This window comes from Glycine soja, chromosome 6 (genome assembly GCF_004193775.1).
Source record: "Glycine soja cultivar W05 chromosome 6, ASM419377v2, whole genome shotgun sequence".
In the NCBI taxonomy this organism is placed as follows: Eukaryota; Viridiplantae; Streptophyta; class Magnoliopsida; order Fabales; family Fabaceae; genus Glycine; species Glycine soja.
Window position 1 is genome coordinate 39,246,493 of NC_041007.1, and position 15,611 is coordinate 39,262,103.

Sequence of the window (15,611 nt, forward strand, 5' to 3'; positions counted from 1 at the left end):
TTTAAAATAGGTTAAATAATAGTTTTATTTTGTAATTTCGAAAAAACAAATAAATAGCAGATATATAGATTTAATTTTATTAAAAAAAATATCTGTGAGACTGAATCACTATTTCTTTTCATTTTATTTTATTGCAATATAAATTATTATTATAAATATAATTTCGATCCTATGCATTATTTGTTGGTGGAAACGAGGGAAAACACTGAAGTTGGTGGAAACATGTTTGTTTGTAATAATCAGTGAGTGTCACTCTAGAAGCATTTGAGAAACATGCTTTAAGGGAAGGGAGCGGAAGGTGGAAGAGAAACATCTGGGTTCATTGTGAAGACGAAGACAAAGTTCCACTCTGGAAAACACCTCTGATAAAGTATTACTTACACCAGGCAAATGTGACTATCCGGAAAGACTCTGCAATGAGGAAACAAAACTTTCACAGGGATGAGTTCCTGCGTTGCACGAGATGCGGGAAGGAGCGCAGGTTCCATCTCCAGAGCAGACCAGACATTAGGAACTACCATGATGCTTTAAACAACAAATGCTGGATTTGTTCTCTTTGGCCTTATCAAAAGTAAGTTGCTCAATCCCAACTCAAGCTATATGATATTCAAGTTCATGCATGATTAGTATTTTCTTGTGAACGTAGTTGGTACTTAGTCTTGCAAAACACATTATATGCTGGAAAAAGATACTGGGGACTCACGATGTGTCAATAAGAGCTAGAGAGACAAAAAGGATGAGCGATAATTGATATTTTACTAAAAATCACAAATACCTTCAACTAGAGACAATCCAGCTTTAGTAAGGTAGGATAATTGATTATTGCAACAACGTTCTTTTTCCAAGTAATTAACAACATCAACATACCTATAACTTAGATTTAAGACCACTTGTTATGAACAACTTTATGTCAGATTGTCATCCATGGACTCGGAGATGGAGAGATAAATGACCGATGTGATTAATGGTATGATATGAAAGAATGATAAAGAGAAATCAAGGTGTATGTACAATTTGAGTGTCCAAATATTGGGACTCTTGTATGTTAGCTTAGGGGCAAGCCAAACCGTATATATATTGAAAAGTGACTCATGCTAGCTTATATTACATACAGTAAACTTGAATAATATAAGAAGCTATATTCTAGTTGAGAGATCTGATCAAATATCAATTCTAATTAATCATGTGAAAATTTTCATTTTTCAGAATAACATGCGATGATGATGAAGAGAGATCAAGTCTGAAAGCAAGCAGGGGCTGTTCTCGTTCTTCAACTTGCCAAGGCTGCTCAACTTGTTACTGTGAAGGGTGCATCAAGTACCGCTTTGAGGATTGCAATTGCCAAGAATGCAGAGACTTTATGCTATATGCTAAACCTTAACTAGGCTCTGCAAAGTGCCATTTCTTAATTGACTCATTTGGCACCTACATGAAGACATGAAAACTATATGATGTTGCGGAGAAACTTTGGACCTCTTTATTACTGTTTAAGAAAGCTGTGACTTTTTTCTTTTCCTTTGGAGAACTTCTAGATGGTACCATCTTGGTCTTTCATATGATCAACTCAGAACTAGTTCTCTTTGAATAATATTGAGCTTGAAATGGTACTCAACTTAAAGTTTTCTTTTTATACTACTGTGTTTTGGAGGTGGATTGACGCTTATGCCACTACTAGAAGATGCATGATCTACATCGGTCACAATCTATGTTCTACAAAGGTGCATAACCGTTTTTGATTATAATGATGTTGAAACTCAAAAATTTCAACATCAGTCCATAAGCGAACGTTGTAGTAAGCTGTTTTTTTTTTCTAAATCGGGGCTATACTAATGACTGATGTAGAAACCTTGGTTCTGCTCTTTGAAGGTGGATTTTCTACATCGTTTTTAAATTAAGCAACGATGTTGATCTTTTATTTTCTACATCGTTTTTAAATTAAGCAACGATGTAGTAAGCTGCACTTTTTACATCGTTTTACAGAAAGCAATGATGTTGAATATGGGAACTTCTACATCAGTGGTGATGTAGGGACTGCTGTAGTAAGTTGCACTTTCTACATTGTTTTCCATAAAGCAATGATGTTGAATATGGGAACTTCTACATCAGTGGTGACGTATGCACTGATGTAGTATGTTGTGCTTTCTACATCGTTTTACAGAAAGCAACGATGTTGAATATGAGAACTTCTACATCAGTGGTGACATAGGCACCGATGTAAAAACATATTTAACCTGCATAATAATTTAAGGTTAATTAAAATAAATAATTTATAATGAATAAATTATCTATAAATAAAACATACTGTTTATAGTGATAAATATGACTATAAATAATTGATATAAGATATTAAAAAAAGTTACTGTCTATAAATAATTGATAAAATATATAAAACAACATTTTACTTGATCAAGAGGTCTCAATTGGTTGAGAAAAGAGAAAAGAGATCTCAATTGGTTGTGTTTGTGTGTGAGCTGATGAAAGTATAAAGAAATAGAAGAGGATCCTTTTCTTCCTTGATGATCTTTCTGCTGGAATTGACTTGGACAGAGTAGGAATCCCATTTGGAATTGACCATACGGGTTTCAAAATAGTTTTGTTCTCGGGGTGTCCAGAGGTATCTTCAAGCAAATGAACACTGCAATGAATTATTTCACGTGAGTCTTTCTTCTAAGCATAACTCAACTTGTTTGTATAGAGATCACAAGAAGAGAAATTAGTAAAGCAAAGGTAACAAATAGAAAACAATCTCTCTTTTAACATCTCTAGATCTTTCCCTATGAATAGAAGCATTTTTTGCATGTTCTATTTAGTTGAAACTTGAAAGCAAAATAATATTTTTTTCCCTTGTATTTATTTCATATGTACTTGAAGCTCAGAAACCACAGTGTTGTGTTGATGAATTGTTAAGAAGGAAGAAAGTATATAAACCATAATAGAATATTATCATTAACGAACCGGGCTTTGATCTTGTTTGCTTATCTCCCAGACTGCTACAATAAATTGACTTCTGTTATGTTTAATTATTCGATAGGGAGAAGTGAGGCATTTATTAGTTTTTCCAACCTGGCTTTTTTATGATTAATTAAACAAATGATAAAAAAAGGCTTTAACAGTTACTACAGGTTGCTTAACTGTGATTGATTTGATTTCACATCTGCTTACCCGAATGATAATAGAGGGCGCTTCCTTTTTCTGCACTAGTGTGCATCTTTCATCAGCTCACGCACAAGCACAACCAATTGAGATCTCTTTTCTCATTCGATTTTCCCTGCATTTCAAGCCAAAGAGCAAACAATACAGCAGCGAAATCCACTTCTCAATCAACTTTGTCTGCATTGATATACCACCCTAATCTTCCTAACAGTGTGTAGTATATAAACTATATACTACACACTTACATAGTATTTGAAAAAAGTGGACACTATGTTATGTCTAGCTTTATCCACTAAACTAAAATATATATAAAACATTTTAATTGCATAGCTTTATCACCAAACACACCTCTAACTAGATGACTCACATTTGATTTGGTCTGACTCATCATTGTTAACATTTCGTCCAAGAAGTCCCCCATGCCCTGCAAAAGGAAATTCATTGTATGATTAGGTCATCAAAGTTATTGGATCAAGAGCACTCCTCCCTATGGTGGAAACAAGATCCAATTCCACCCCCCCAACCAAACAGGATTCCATGAATTATTCCCTCCTTTTGAGTTCTTTAAGCAACATGCCCATGTAAATTTGTACACACAAATTGACTTGATTTATAAGAAAGCTTGTGCGTTTGTGGCAATCGAAATCAATAGAGCCAAGCATTTGTAGGACAAATCGGATTCTTATTAATCCCTAAGAAGATGCCTCTTTTCACATGAACTAGGGAGAAAAAAAAAACATGGACAGTGTAGAAAACAGAAACGTGACAAGACTGCATGACAAAAATGGTAGAATAAATTAAACAAGATTGTGTAAATAGCAAAAGAATTAGAGATAAAGAAGTGCCACAGTGGTGCAGTATGCCTTCTAATCCCATGGCAATTCAATGAAAATGGTAGAATAAATTAAATAACGAGTTAACACTTAAATGCGAGCCTTGTCCAGAAATAACAATTTCAGTGATGGAATTGTTGATTACATGATCAGAAGTAATGGAATTATTAACCAAAAACTGCAGTCACACCTTTTTTAATTTATCTTCCTTGTCAAGTGTCTCTCTGCGCTTGTCGTTATCACCTCCCTACAAAGAAAAAATCCAAGTGAGGCTCACATCAAGTATTGGTACAACAAATTTAATATGTAAAACTAAACTAGACTTAATAAAGCAGTCATCATTGAAGAAATGCAAGAAGTATATGATTGCTTTATCATGACTTTTTTGGTTTGCTGTTTTTCTGAACTTGAAATATGGTAATATATATCTGTTAATTTGAGTAGATATTTCAGTAATGTAGGTGGTGTTTGCAAAAGGAAGTATAGGCAAATTGTTCATAAAAAGTGGAAGCATATTACCATGCCACGTCCAAAACTGATAAATCTTAAACGAATATAACATAACATAGTCCATTTCTAAAACTAGACTAGTCCATTTCCAAATGTAGCTGTGCTCATTATTACGAATATAACATAACATAGTAATACAGATGTGAATAGTATTTTAGTTTTTCTTTTGCAGGATTTACCAGGCTTCATGGAATCCCTTGTGAAGCAAATGTCTGTAAATCTTAAACGCATTCACAGCTTAGGGATAAAAAAGGTAGCAGTTGGGTTATTACAGCCAATTGGGTGTTTGCCTGTGTTAAATGTGATATCTTTCCGTACGAACTGCATTGGCCTTTTAAACGTGATCTCCAAAGATCACAACAAAATGTTGCTCAAAGCTGTGCAAGAACTCAACAAGGAAGCAGCAGACAAATCAGTTTTCATGACACTGGACCTCTACAACTCCTTCCTCTCTGCAATTGAAACTATGCAGAAAAAGCGTGCAGGTTAGTTCTCATCGTGCTTTAAATAGAATTTCAACACGCTACAGATAAAATTGTAGAGGATAGCATTTAATATTTATTTTTTGAAGAATTATTTTTATGGAAAATGCTAATCAGGATTCTTAGAACATTAATTAAGAAAATTGAAGTAGAAATATTTTTATTGAAAAATAAAAATATATATTATTTATAATCATTTTTGTCTTGTCTTAATATTTTCACATTAAATATTTTTTTGATTTGGTTTCTTAATCAATACTGTTATGACACATTTGTTAGCAATATCTTTTTTTATATATCTAAATCATGTCAGCAAGAGAAATGCTAATAAGACATTATTATATGACATATGCTTTAAAACAGAATCTATATTATTGGGTTATGTGGGAAATGCTAACAAAGATTAGACCTACGTAATTAATTAATAAGACTAACAGTGTGTTGAAATGAATGCGTCAAATAATAATAAAATCTCAATGATGCTAACTTTCAACAATATATGCATACAATAATTTGTTATTTTGAACTTTTCTAGTTATTATATATGCAATCTTTTTTTTTCTTCTTCTTCCCGTTACTCTAGCTAGTCATCATAGATAGCATTAGTTGATTTTGTGCAAGCAATTACTTTCTTTTTCTTAAAAAAAAATTATAATAGAATAATGGAAATATCAGAAACTATGACTATAGATAGTTTCTAAGTTAAGCACTGAGTATCTAATTGCATAATTATAAGAAAACCTCTAGATGATGACAATTTTTTTTTCTTTCTACATTATGCAGAAAAGTCTACACTGATGAATCCGTTGCAACCATGCTGTGAGGGAAACAATTTGGAAGATTCATGTGGAAGTGTGGATGACGAAGGATCAAAGAAATACAGTTTATGTGAGAACCCGAAACATTCTTTCTTTTGGGACACACTTCACCCTTCTCAAAATGGTTGGTTTGCAGTCTACACCCAATAGCAATCATATACTATCATAATTCACAAGCAGTTGAGAAGATGCAATTTCTTGCCTGCTTAAAGATTGTAGACTTCCCAGATTCTCCAGCACCTAAACAACAGAGATATTATCAGATACAAAGAGTGAAGTTAAGGATAATTAAGATGCCCATGAGTGTTAAAAAAGAATTACAATTTCGGGCATGGAGCAGAATCAATGAATCATTAAGTTATCAATTCATTTATAGGGGCAAGAATGGTCCCTTTTTTTTGCTATTTTACTTTTGAGGGTAATTATTTGATGCTTTGAATGCTGATTCTCTCTACACGAAGCATGAAAGCTTAGCAGTTGAAGTACCATGAAAAGCAAGAGCATGCAGGGTACAACCACCTTATCATCAAAGTTTACAGCAGAAAGAGAATATAGTCGAAAATGGTACCCAAAAAAATCTACTGTTAAAAAACTATACAAAAAGTGAAGAAAAAAAGGAGAATATCTTCACATCTCGATCTACATATGCAACACCAAACTCAGAGATCTCCTGAGCCAAAATCCACCCTCCATAAATAATCAACAACAAAAAAAAAGAGAAGGATCTTTTGGGAGGGAGAGAGAGAGAGAGAGATTGGGAATGCAACAGAAGAAAGAGTTCTTACCTGAAAAGAAGCAAAAGGGTCTCTTTTGCAGAGAAAGAGATTAATGAATGAATTAAGAGCGCCGAAAGCTGTGAGGGAGGGTTCTTGGTTGGTTGTTCCTGCACCCTTTGGTCGGGTCAAAGTTGAGTTTAGAAAGGACACAAGAAGGCAGCAGCAACAGCAACAAAGGGCACAGCAATGGCACTTTTTTTATGTCTTCTTGGGAAAATACACTCATTGACCCCTCTTTCTCTCTCCGCCTGCCACTTTCAACTCCAAAATCTTAACGCAGACCAAGCACCACTATTTAAAATTTTGATAAAAAAAACATAAAACAACTTATCCAAAATGGTATTAATTAAGCTATCAAATTTAAACAAACTAAAAGCATTAACTAAGAAATTCTACATACAACAATAGAAATAAAAGGCATGTTAAGAAATGCAAGAAGTATAAATACACCCAATATTGAGAAGGAAAATCGTCAAATTTTAATGATGGAAATGGAAATTAAGCCAACTGAGAATTTCTTCTGTGACTAACGATGGAATAATCACAAGAGTTCTCAAATTCACGGTTAAATTTCAAAAGTGCACAACATAAAAGTAGTACAAAAACAATAAAAAATCAAGATCCAAAGCAATGAGTGAGAACTCATAGCAGAAAGGTCAAGCTAAACTTTACCGGATTATCATTGATTCAACAATACTCCAGAATATTCCTGTAAATGTAAGTGACTTTACATCTATGATCATATGCACAATTACAATTTCATAATGAGCCAGTTATAAGTGACAAATAAAAAATCTTCTGCTTGACTACTGATAATGTTAACATTTTCAGAACCAGACAAAATCAGAACACTAGAAATAAACAAAGAACAATCACCTTATTCTCAGGCTCTTTTTGTTCAGCTTCATTAGTAGGATTTTCCTTGTTTCCATCTGCAGCAACATCATCCTCACCTGAAGGGTTTTGCTTTTCATCACCAAAACTCTTAGCAGTTTCATTCACTTTAGCAGTGGCCCCAAGTAAAATTGAAGAGAGAAAAGAAATACACAACAATAAAATTTCATGGAAATAGTATAAAACAGAATACATGTGCAGACTAGAGGTGGAAATCAACATGTTTTTAACAAAATATCTATTGTTATTGACACATAAAAGTCATTACAGCAGGTAAATTGTTTCTAACACTTAATCAAATACATGACAAACACGAAAGCGGTTGTTTGCATGTTAACTACAGCTTTGTACATTGGATGCTTCTAAGTTTTACAAAATATTTTGCCCATTTTTTTCGTAATGTTGTCATGATGTTGATGTCTAGCGGCGTGCCATCATTGAACCACTACACAATATAAAATACAAGTAATTAGTTACGTAGTGCTAAAAATTGAAGACAAAAAATGAAGACAAAATTTTCCAGCGTCCAATTAGTCTTCAACTACCCGACGATTATGTTCCACATCCAGTGCATGACATAATAGCCACACTCATAGGTTCCGCTTTGAACGTGACTCTACATTGAATGGAAAAAATCATTCAACGTTACAATTAACATGTTTTCCAAATGGAAATCAATTGTATCCAAAATCAAAATGTACGACTAACCTTCACTTCAATCCACCGCGGTGTACTGTGACCAAATTTCCCCTCACTCTTGGTTTCCAAAGTCTTATATGCACTGAAAATAAACATTAAAATTGTTAGCTAATGTGGGCAACACTACTACAGTACCGTGGGTTCTATAACCAAAATTCCACAACTTAAAATGAGTTAGAAAATAATAAAGTATACCTCCATGGTCGGGAAAGTTTTTCAAAATTACATCAGCTGCTTTGAGACCCTTTTTATATCGTTTGGTTTCATATGATTTCTGCAGTTAAGGAAAATAATTGAATATCCCAATTTTCCTTTGGTCCTAGATTTGCGGAACTGAAAGAAAGTAGTTCCTATGGGAAAACAAAGAGCACAGTGAAGGAAAATAACCCAATTTTCTGTCTCCCTCTTTCACTATCCTTATGTCTCTCTCTACTTCTGCTTCGCCTTCGCGTTGCCCATTATCTATCTCCGCTTCTGCTCCTTTTTCTATGTTTTACTCTGCTCCTACTTCATCTTCTACTTCTATCGTTGTCCCTATCCCAGCTCAAAACCCTAGACTCGAAAGAAGGCTTTTCTTGAGATTGTCGTGGATGGATTGGAGCTGTGCTTGCTTCTTTGACTCGGAGGAGGCTTTGACGAATTTGGAGAGGAAGGAAGAGGAGGGTTTTGGAACATCATCCTTTGCTGCTGAAGAGGAAAAGCGGAGACCCAGCTTGAACCACGCAACTCTCTCGCCTTTACAGGTCAACTCGTCGTAGTTCGGCACTCCTTTTTCTTCCTCCATCTCTAAACTTCACTTTTCAATTTCATTCTTCATCCATCTCAACCCAACTAACATCCCTTCACACTCCATGAAATGTAAGGAAAGACAATAGAGTTAGACCACAGAAAACATAAAATAAAAATAACAGTTAAAATTGTGAAGAAATCGCGAAGCGGAGAATGAAATCAACAAGGTACCTAAGAAGCAGGAGGGAAGGTGGAATGTGAGGAAGAAGAAGAAGAGAGAGAAAACAGTTAGCTCCATGGATGAATGAATAAACCCAAGAGATTAGAGAGAATGGTGCATGTGCAAGTGCAGAGAGTGTGTGCGAGTGGATTTTCTTTTCTTCTTGTTCTCAGCTTTCTTCCTCTCTATTGATGTCGAGGTAGAGTATGGAGGCACGCGACAGAGTTCCAGCAGGCTAGCTAGGGTTTTAATTTTTTTCAGCGGAATTAAGATGATTTTTTACTAAAACTCGTCTTAAATTTTATTAGCCATAACATTCTAAGGCGGTTTTCAATAATCGTCTTAGAATGTGTGTTGTAAAGGACATTTTTCATTACAAAAATTACAATAATGCCACAAGCTCATTTTCTAAGGCGGTCCACTTAGAACCATCATAGGATAGGTGTCGTAGAAACTTATATTTCTAGTAGTGCTTCCACTCCCTTCTTTGAAATCAAGCTTCTCAAACGCGTCTAGAATCAAATTCATCAATTATTACAAATTAAAATGTTTCCATCCACTTCAGTGCTCTCCCTTGTTACTTAGAGAAATTAATGATTTGGTCTTGATCTAATATAATGGTATAAGGTAGCCAACATATAATGCGTAGGAGCCAAATAGTAATAATAGTAAAATTGTGTAATAAGATACTTTATCTATGTTTTAGTTTGGTTTCTTATGTTTAAAAGTTTCACTTTAGTCTCTTGTTCTCTTTTCACTCATTTCTTATTTGATCCTCACAAACCTCACTTGGAGACATAGGTGTAAGGGTAACCTTTTTCCCTTTATGTCCCAATGAAAATTTGTTTGTGACACCATTATGGAGAACATCCTTATCATACTGCCAAGGCCTTCCACGTAAGAGATTGCTAGCCTCCATAGGGACTACATCAAACAGTATCTCATCAACATATTTTCCAATGGAAAAGCATATCAAAACTTTTATATCTACAACTAGCTCCCTATTCTCACTCAACCATTGTAGTTTGTAAGGCCGAGGGTGAGGGAAAGTTTTCAAAGCAAGCTTTTCTATCAGTCTTTGGCTAGCTACATAAGTGCAATTTCCCCCATCAATAATCAAAGAGCATATTTTCCCCATGACCATACACCTAGTATGTAAAATGTTCTCCCTTTGTGTTTCATCTCAATCCTTACACACACTCCCCATTAACCTCCTAACCATCAAAAGAAAACCTTTCAAGGGTTGTACATCACATTAACCTTCACTATCAGTAGAAGAACTAGAAGAGCCAGAAAAAGATGCACTAGTAATAACCCCATAACCCACCACAACCATTCTCCTTTTGTTAGGACATTGGGAGACAATATGACCCTTTCCCAAACACTTAAAACATTTATTGGAACTCGCTTTTGAAGAAGTGGGAGTAGGGTTAGAATTATTTTTACCAAGGGAAGAACCTTTTCATGAGATTTCAATGAAGATCCTCTATTCTTCTTGTATGTTTGCTTCCTCTTTACTTGTTGTTCCACCTTGATAGCTTGATGAATGAGATCCTTCAGAGAGGCATAGTGGTGCAACTCTACAATGTCTTGGATCTCCCTATTGAGACCATGCAAATACCTTGCCATGGTGGACTCTTGAGACTTTATCTCTTCATTGTAGTTCTAGCAAGCAATGACTAGCTCAACCTTCATCTCCCACTCAAGATACACTTTCGGATTACGAGTCCCTTTAAAAGTACGGATCTTCACCTTTACTCCATCAATCCCTTCCTCTCTTTGCCTACCTCCATATCTTCTATGACTTCTTCTCTCCCTATACCTCTAATTCCTCCATCCTGCCCCATCCTCTTCATACCCGTCATCTTCTCCATGAGAATAATTAGATGATTTTACCTCTCTTCTTTGCTCTATTTTCAATCTCAAAGTGTCCAAGTGTAATTTAATTTACCCCAAGTGATATGTAAAAAGCAAGACAAACATATGAAAAAAATGGGTTCGAAAAAGGAGATGAAGGAGAAAGTTAATATATATATATATATATATATATATTGTAATCTTTTAGGATTGCACTCCACTAAGGTGCAACTTGTACTTTAGAACTACGCATATCTAAATTACTGATAATAACAAATTATTAAGATCTTTACAATTAATTAAAAATTTTCATATCATATTTTTTATAAATAAAAAATTGTCACCTACCACCAACATCATCACCATCATTGTCACCGGTGGTGATGATGATGGTAATGTTGATGACAACAACAATTATTGAAGTAATAATATTGGTGGAGATAATAATATATTTTGTTCTTAAGAGAAAATTATGATATCAAAAATATAAATTAATGATAATTATGTGAATTCTTTTGGCGTTGTTCTTTAATTTCATGAAATCTAAAGTCTTATGTGGATAATTTATGATGATCTTTATCAAGATGAAACTCTAATTAATTTTGATTAAAAAAACTATTTCATAGATTATTATCAGGATAAAACTTTAATTTTAATTCAAGAACAATACAAAAACACTTAAGGAACTATGTCTAAATTATATTATCTTTATTATTAGGCCAATTGATAAACTTTGATACGAATGTAGGGTAAGTTATAATAGTTTTAAGTTAATTTTACCTATGCGATTTATGTACCACAAGTTCTAATTGTGTGAATTAGGTCGTCGAGTATCATAATTGTATGAATTTTCTCCCTCCATCAGTCAATAATACAAATTTAATATATTTTTCCGACCTGCTACTACATGATGACATGTAACTGTCATGACAATTGACCTATATTACTTGATATTTATATTGTTGTGACTTAATTAAACTTTTGTTCTCTTTGCTATTGCAATAGTGAATTTCCAAAAGAGCAAATAAGTTGTGTCAATATATACTAGTTTTTGATCCGTGTAATGCACTGGATAAACAAGTTTGGTTGAGTAGTGATAGGATGATTTTGTATTTAATAATATAGTTTTAGAGCAAAAACCTGCTAAATTTTTTTTGTAGAACTATTTATGTTGGCATATGATAAGTAAAACTTTAAAAGAATAATTCAAATTAATAAAAGTTTGATAACATTTAAACCAAGGGGGTTGGCCATCCCCTCCCCCATCTTACAAACTTTTTTAAAAATATTATACATATAATATTACTATATTTATTTATATTTTTCGTTAATATTAATTTATAATATTATATTACTATCAAATGCTCTTTAGAATTATTTCTTACTATTCAATTATCAATGTATTTATTTTCTTTAAAGAATATAGAGAAAAATAATTTATGATTGTTTAGTTACTAATAGAGTATAAATAAGTTAATTTTTCCTTATTTTCCTTTTATTAGTTAATATTATAAACAATTTAGCATTAATAATTAATTTTGTACTTTAAATTTATATTTTTACATAATATCAACTCTAACGGAGGATTTAGTGATATTTTTTAATTAATTATGTTTTCATCATATAAAATATATTTTGTATGACTTTTATAGCTTTAGTTTGGTAGGTTGGAAGGTCACGTTTAAATGGCTGATAAAAATGCCAATGTTGAAGATATTCCTTTAGCAATAAAAAATAATTTGACATTAGAAAAGACTGGAAATATATCATAATATGATTAAAGAAATAAAAAATATATAATTAAATTCCTGATATACCATATACCTAGAGATTCAAAAGACGCATAAAAGTAAAATTTTGTGTAATTTTTTCCTTCAAAAGATGATGCTACACCTACCATTGTATTTCAACGGGTGCAAAATGAATTGGGTGAAAAAAGTATAATCATGATTGGTTACATGAATTGCTTTTGTATTTATAATCACGATCGGTTTTTTCGATCAATCAATTTCTATTAATACAACCATATTGAAATTATATCAGTCTTTGGGTTTGAAAAAGGAGATGAAGGAGAAAGTTAATCTCTGTTGATATATATATATTGTAATCTTTTAGGATTGCATTTACTAAGGTGCAACTTGTACTTTAGAACTACGCATATCTAAATTATTGATAATAACAAATTATTAAGATCATTACAATTAATTAAAAAATTTCATATCATATTTTTTAAAAATAAAAATTTGTCACCTACCACTAACATCATCACCATCATTGTCACCGGTGGTGATGATGATGGTAATGTTGATGACAACAACAATTATTGAAGTGATAATATTGGTGGAGATAATAATATATTTTGTTCTTAAGAGAAAATTATGATATCAAAAATATAAATTAATGATAATTATGTGAATTCTTTTGGCGTTGTTCTTTAATTTCATGAAATCTAAAGTCTTATGTTGATAATTTATGATGATCTTTATCAAGATGAAACTCTAATTAATTTTGATTAAAAAAACTATTTCATAGATTATTATCAGGATCAAACTTTAATTTTAATTCAAGAACCATACAAAAACACTTAAGGAACTATGTCTAAATTATATTATCTTTATTATTAGGCCAATTGATAAACTGATACGAAAGCAGGGTAAGTTATAATAGTTTTAAGTTAATTTTACCTATGCGATTTATGTACCACAGGTTCTAATTGTGTGAATTAGGTCGTCTAGTATCATAATTGTATGAATTTTCTCCCTCCATTAGTCAATAATAAAAATTTAATATATTTTTCCTACCTACTACTACATGATGACATGTAAATGTCATGACAATTGACCTATATTACTTGAGTAGTGATAGGATGATTTTGTATTAAATAATATAGTTTTAGAGCAAAAACCTGCTAAATTTTTTTTGTAGAACTATTTATGTTGGCATATGATAAGTAAAACTTTAAAAGAATAATTCAAATTAATAAAAGGTTGATAACGCGTGTTATTGTTAATGTAGCAATTATTGTTGTTACAAAATGGTTTAAATTAATGTACGCAATTTGTCAAAAGAAATATATCAGTTTTCAATGATTCTTTATACGTCTCATTCACTTGATAAAAGGAAATAAAGATAAAAATAATTCAACAATATATGATTTTATATGCAAGAATATTTGATAAACTATATTTTGAATTGTAACAAAATGAAAACTTTTGTTACAATATGTTTATTGGTAGCAAAGATGTTTAAATTTCAATATCATGTTGCATTTCTCTATCAATTTGAAACTACAACTTAATGTTGAATGTTACACAACTTAAGAAAAATGGAAATACAATGGTAATAAATATTGAAATATTATACTTGATAGACATTTAATTCCCAAACATAATCTCTCAATTGGGTGGCATTTAGTCTAGTGTTATTACACAAGCCAGAAAATTAGTCTATATTTCTGAATAGCATATTGGGAAGATTAATATTAAATGCAATAATTGTACATGATATAATATCATAGACAGACCAACATTTAAACCAAGGGGGTTGGCCACCCCCTCCCCCCTCTTACAAACTTTTTTTAAAATATTATACATATAATATTACTATAATTATTTATATTTTTCGTTAATATTAATATATAATATTATATTACTATCAAATGCTCTTTAGAATTATTTCTCACTATTAAATTATCAATGAATTTATTTTCTTTAAAGAATATAGAGAAAAATAATTTACGATTGTTTAGTTACTAATAGAGTATAAATAAGTTAATTTTTCCTTATTTTCTTTTTATTAGTTAATATTATTAACAATTTAGCATTAATAATTAATTTTGTACTTTATTTATATTTTGACATAATATCAACTCTAACGGAGGATTTAGTGATATTTTTTAATTAATTATGTTTTCATCATATAAAATATATTTTGTATGACTTTTATAGCTTTAGTTTGGTAGGTTGGAAGGTCACGTTTAAATGGCTAATAAAAATGCTACTGTTGAACATATTCCTTTAGCAATAAAAAATAATTTGACATTAGAAAAGACAGGAAATATATCATAATATGATTAAAGAAATAAAAAATATATAATTAAATTCGTGATATACCATATACCTACATATTCAAAAGACGCATAAAAGTAAAATTTTGTGTAATTTTTTCCTTCAAAAGATGATGCTACACCTACCATTGTATTTCAACGGGTGCAAAATGAATTGGGTGAAAAAAGTATAATCATGATTGGTTACATGAATTGCTTTTGAATTTATAATCACGATCGGTTTTTTCGATCAATCAATTTCTATTAATACAAGCATATTGAATTTTTTTTCCATTCCATTCCTCATCAAAAGCTACAAAATATATTTCCGCAACTACCCACATATTCTTTCTTTTGTATATCTAAAGATAATGATAAAGATAAAGTAATTTCATATTACATTTCATACGGAAAACTATAAGTTTATAGGATTAAAGAAATGTGGTCTTATTAAATACAGTTTTCAATTTTAGTTCTATTTAATTTTGCACATTCAACTTTTCCTATTAAATGCAAAAACCCTCATGCAGGGTTGGTCAATCACACGACCCCTCCGTAATTTATTTTGTAAATCAATCAACGTGGGTTATAGCTA

At 31.8% G+C, this 15,611-nt stretch overlaps 2 long non-coding RNA genes across 2 annotated transcripts; both read right to left on the reverse strand.

Annotated features, from left to right (window-relative positions):
• Window positions 1–2,320: 2,320 nt before the first annotated feature.
• Window positions 2,321–3,419, reverse strand: LOC114414315. The gene is made up of 2 exons (XR_003667183.1): window positions 3,163–3,419; window positions 2,321–2,635 (listed from the first exon to the last, which is right to left on the reverse strand). It is a non-coding gene; the product is annotated as an uncharacterized LOC114414315 (long non-coding RNA).
• Window positions 3,420–3,423: 4 nt separating this feature from the next.
• Window positions 3,424–4,785, reverse strand: LOC114414314. Its single transcript, XR_003667182.1, has 3 exons — window positions 4,676–4,785; window positions 4,177–4,233; window positions 3,424–3,577 (listed from the first exon to the last, which is right to left on the reverse strand). It is a non-coding gene; the product is annotated as an uncharacterized LOC114414314 (long non-coding RNA).
• Between the last annotated feature and the right edge of the window lie 10,826 nt (window positions 4,786–15,611).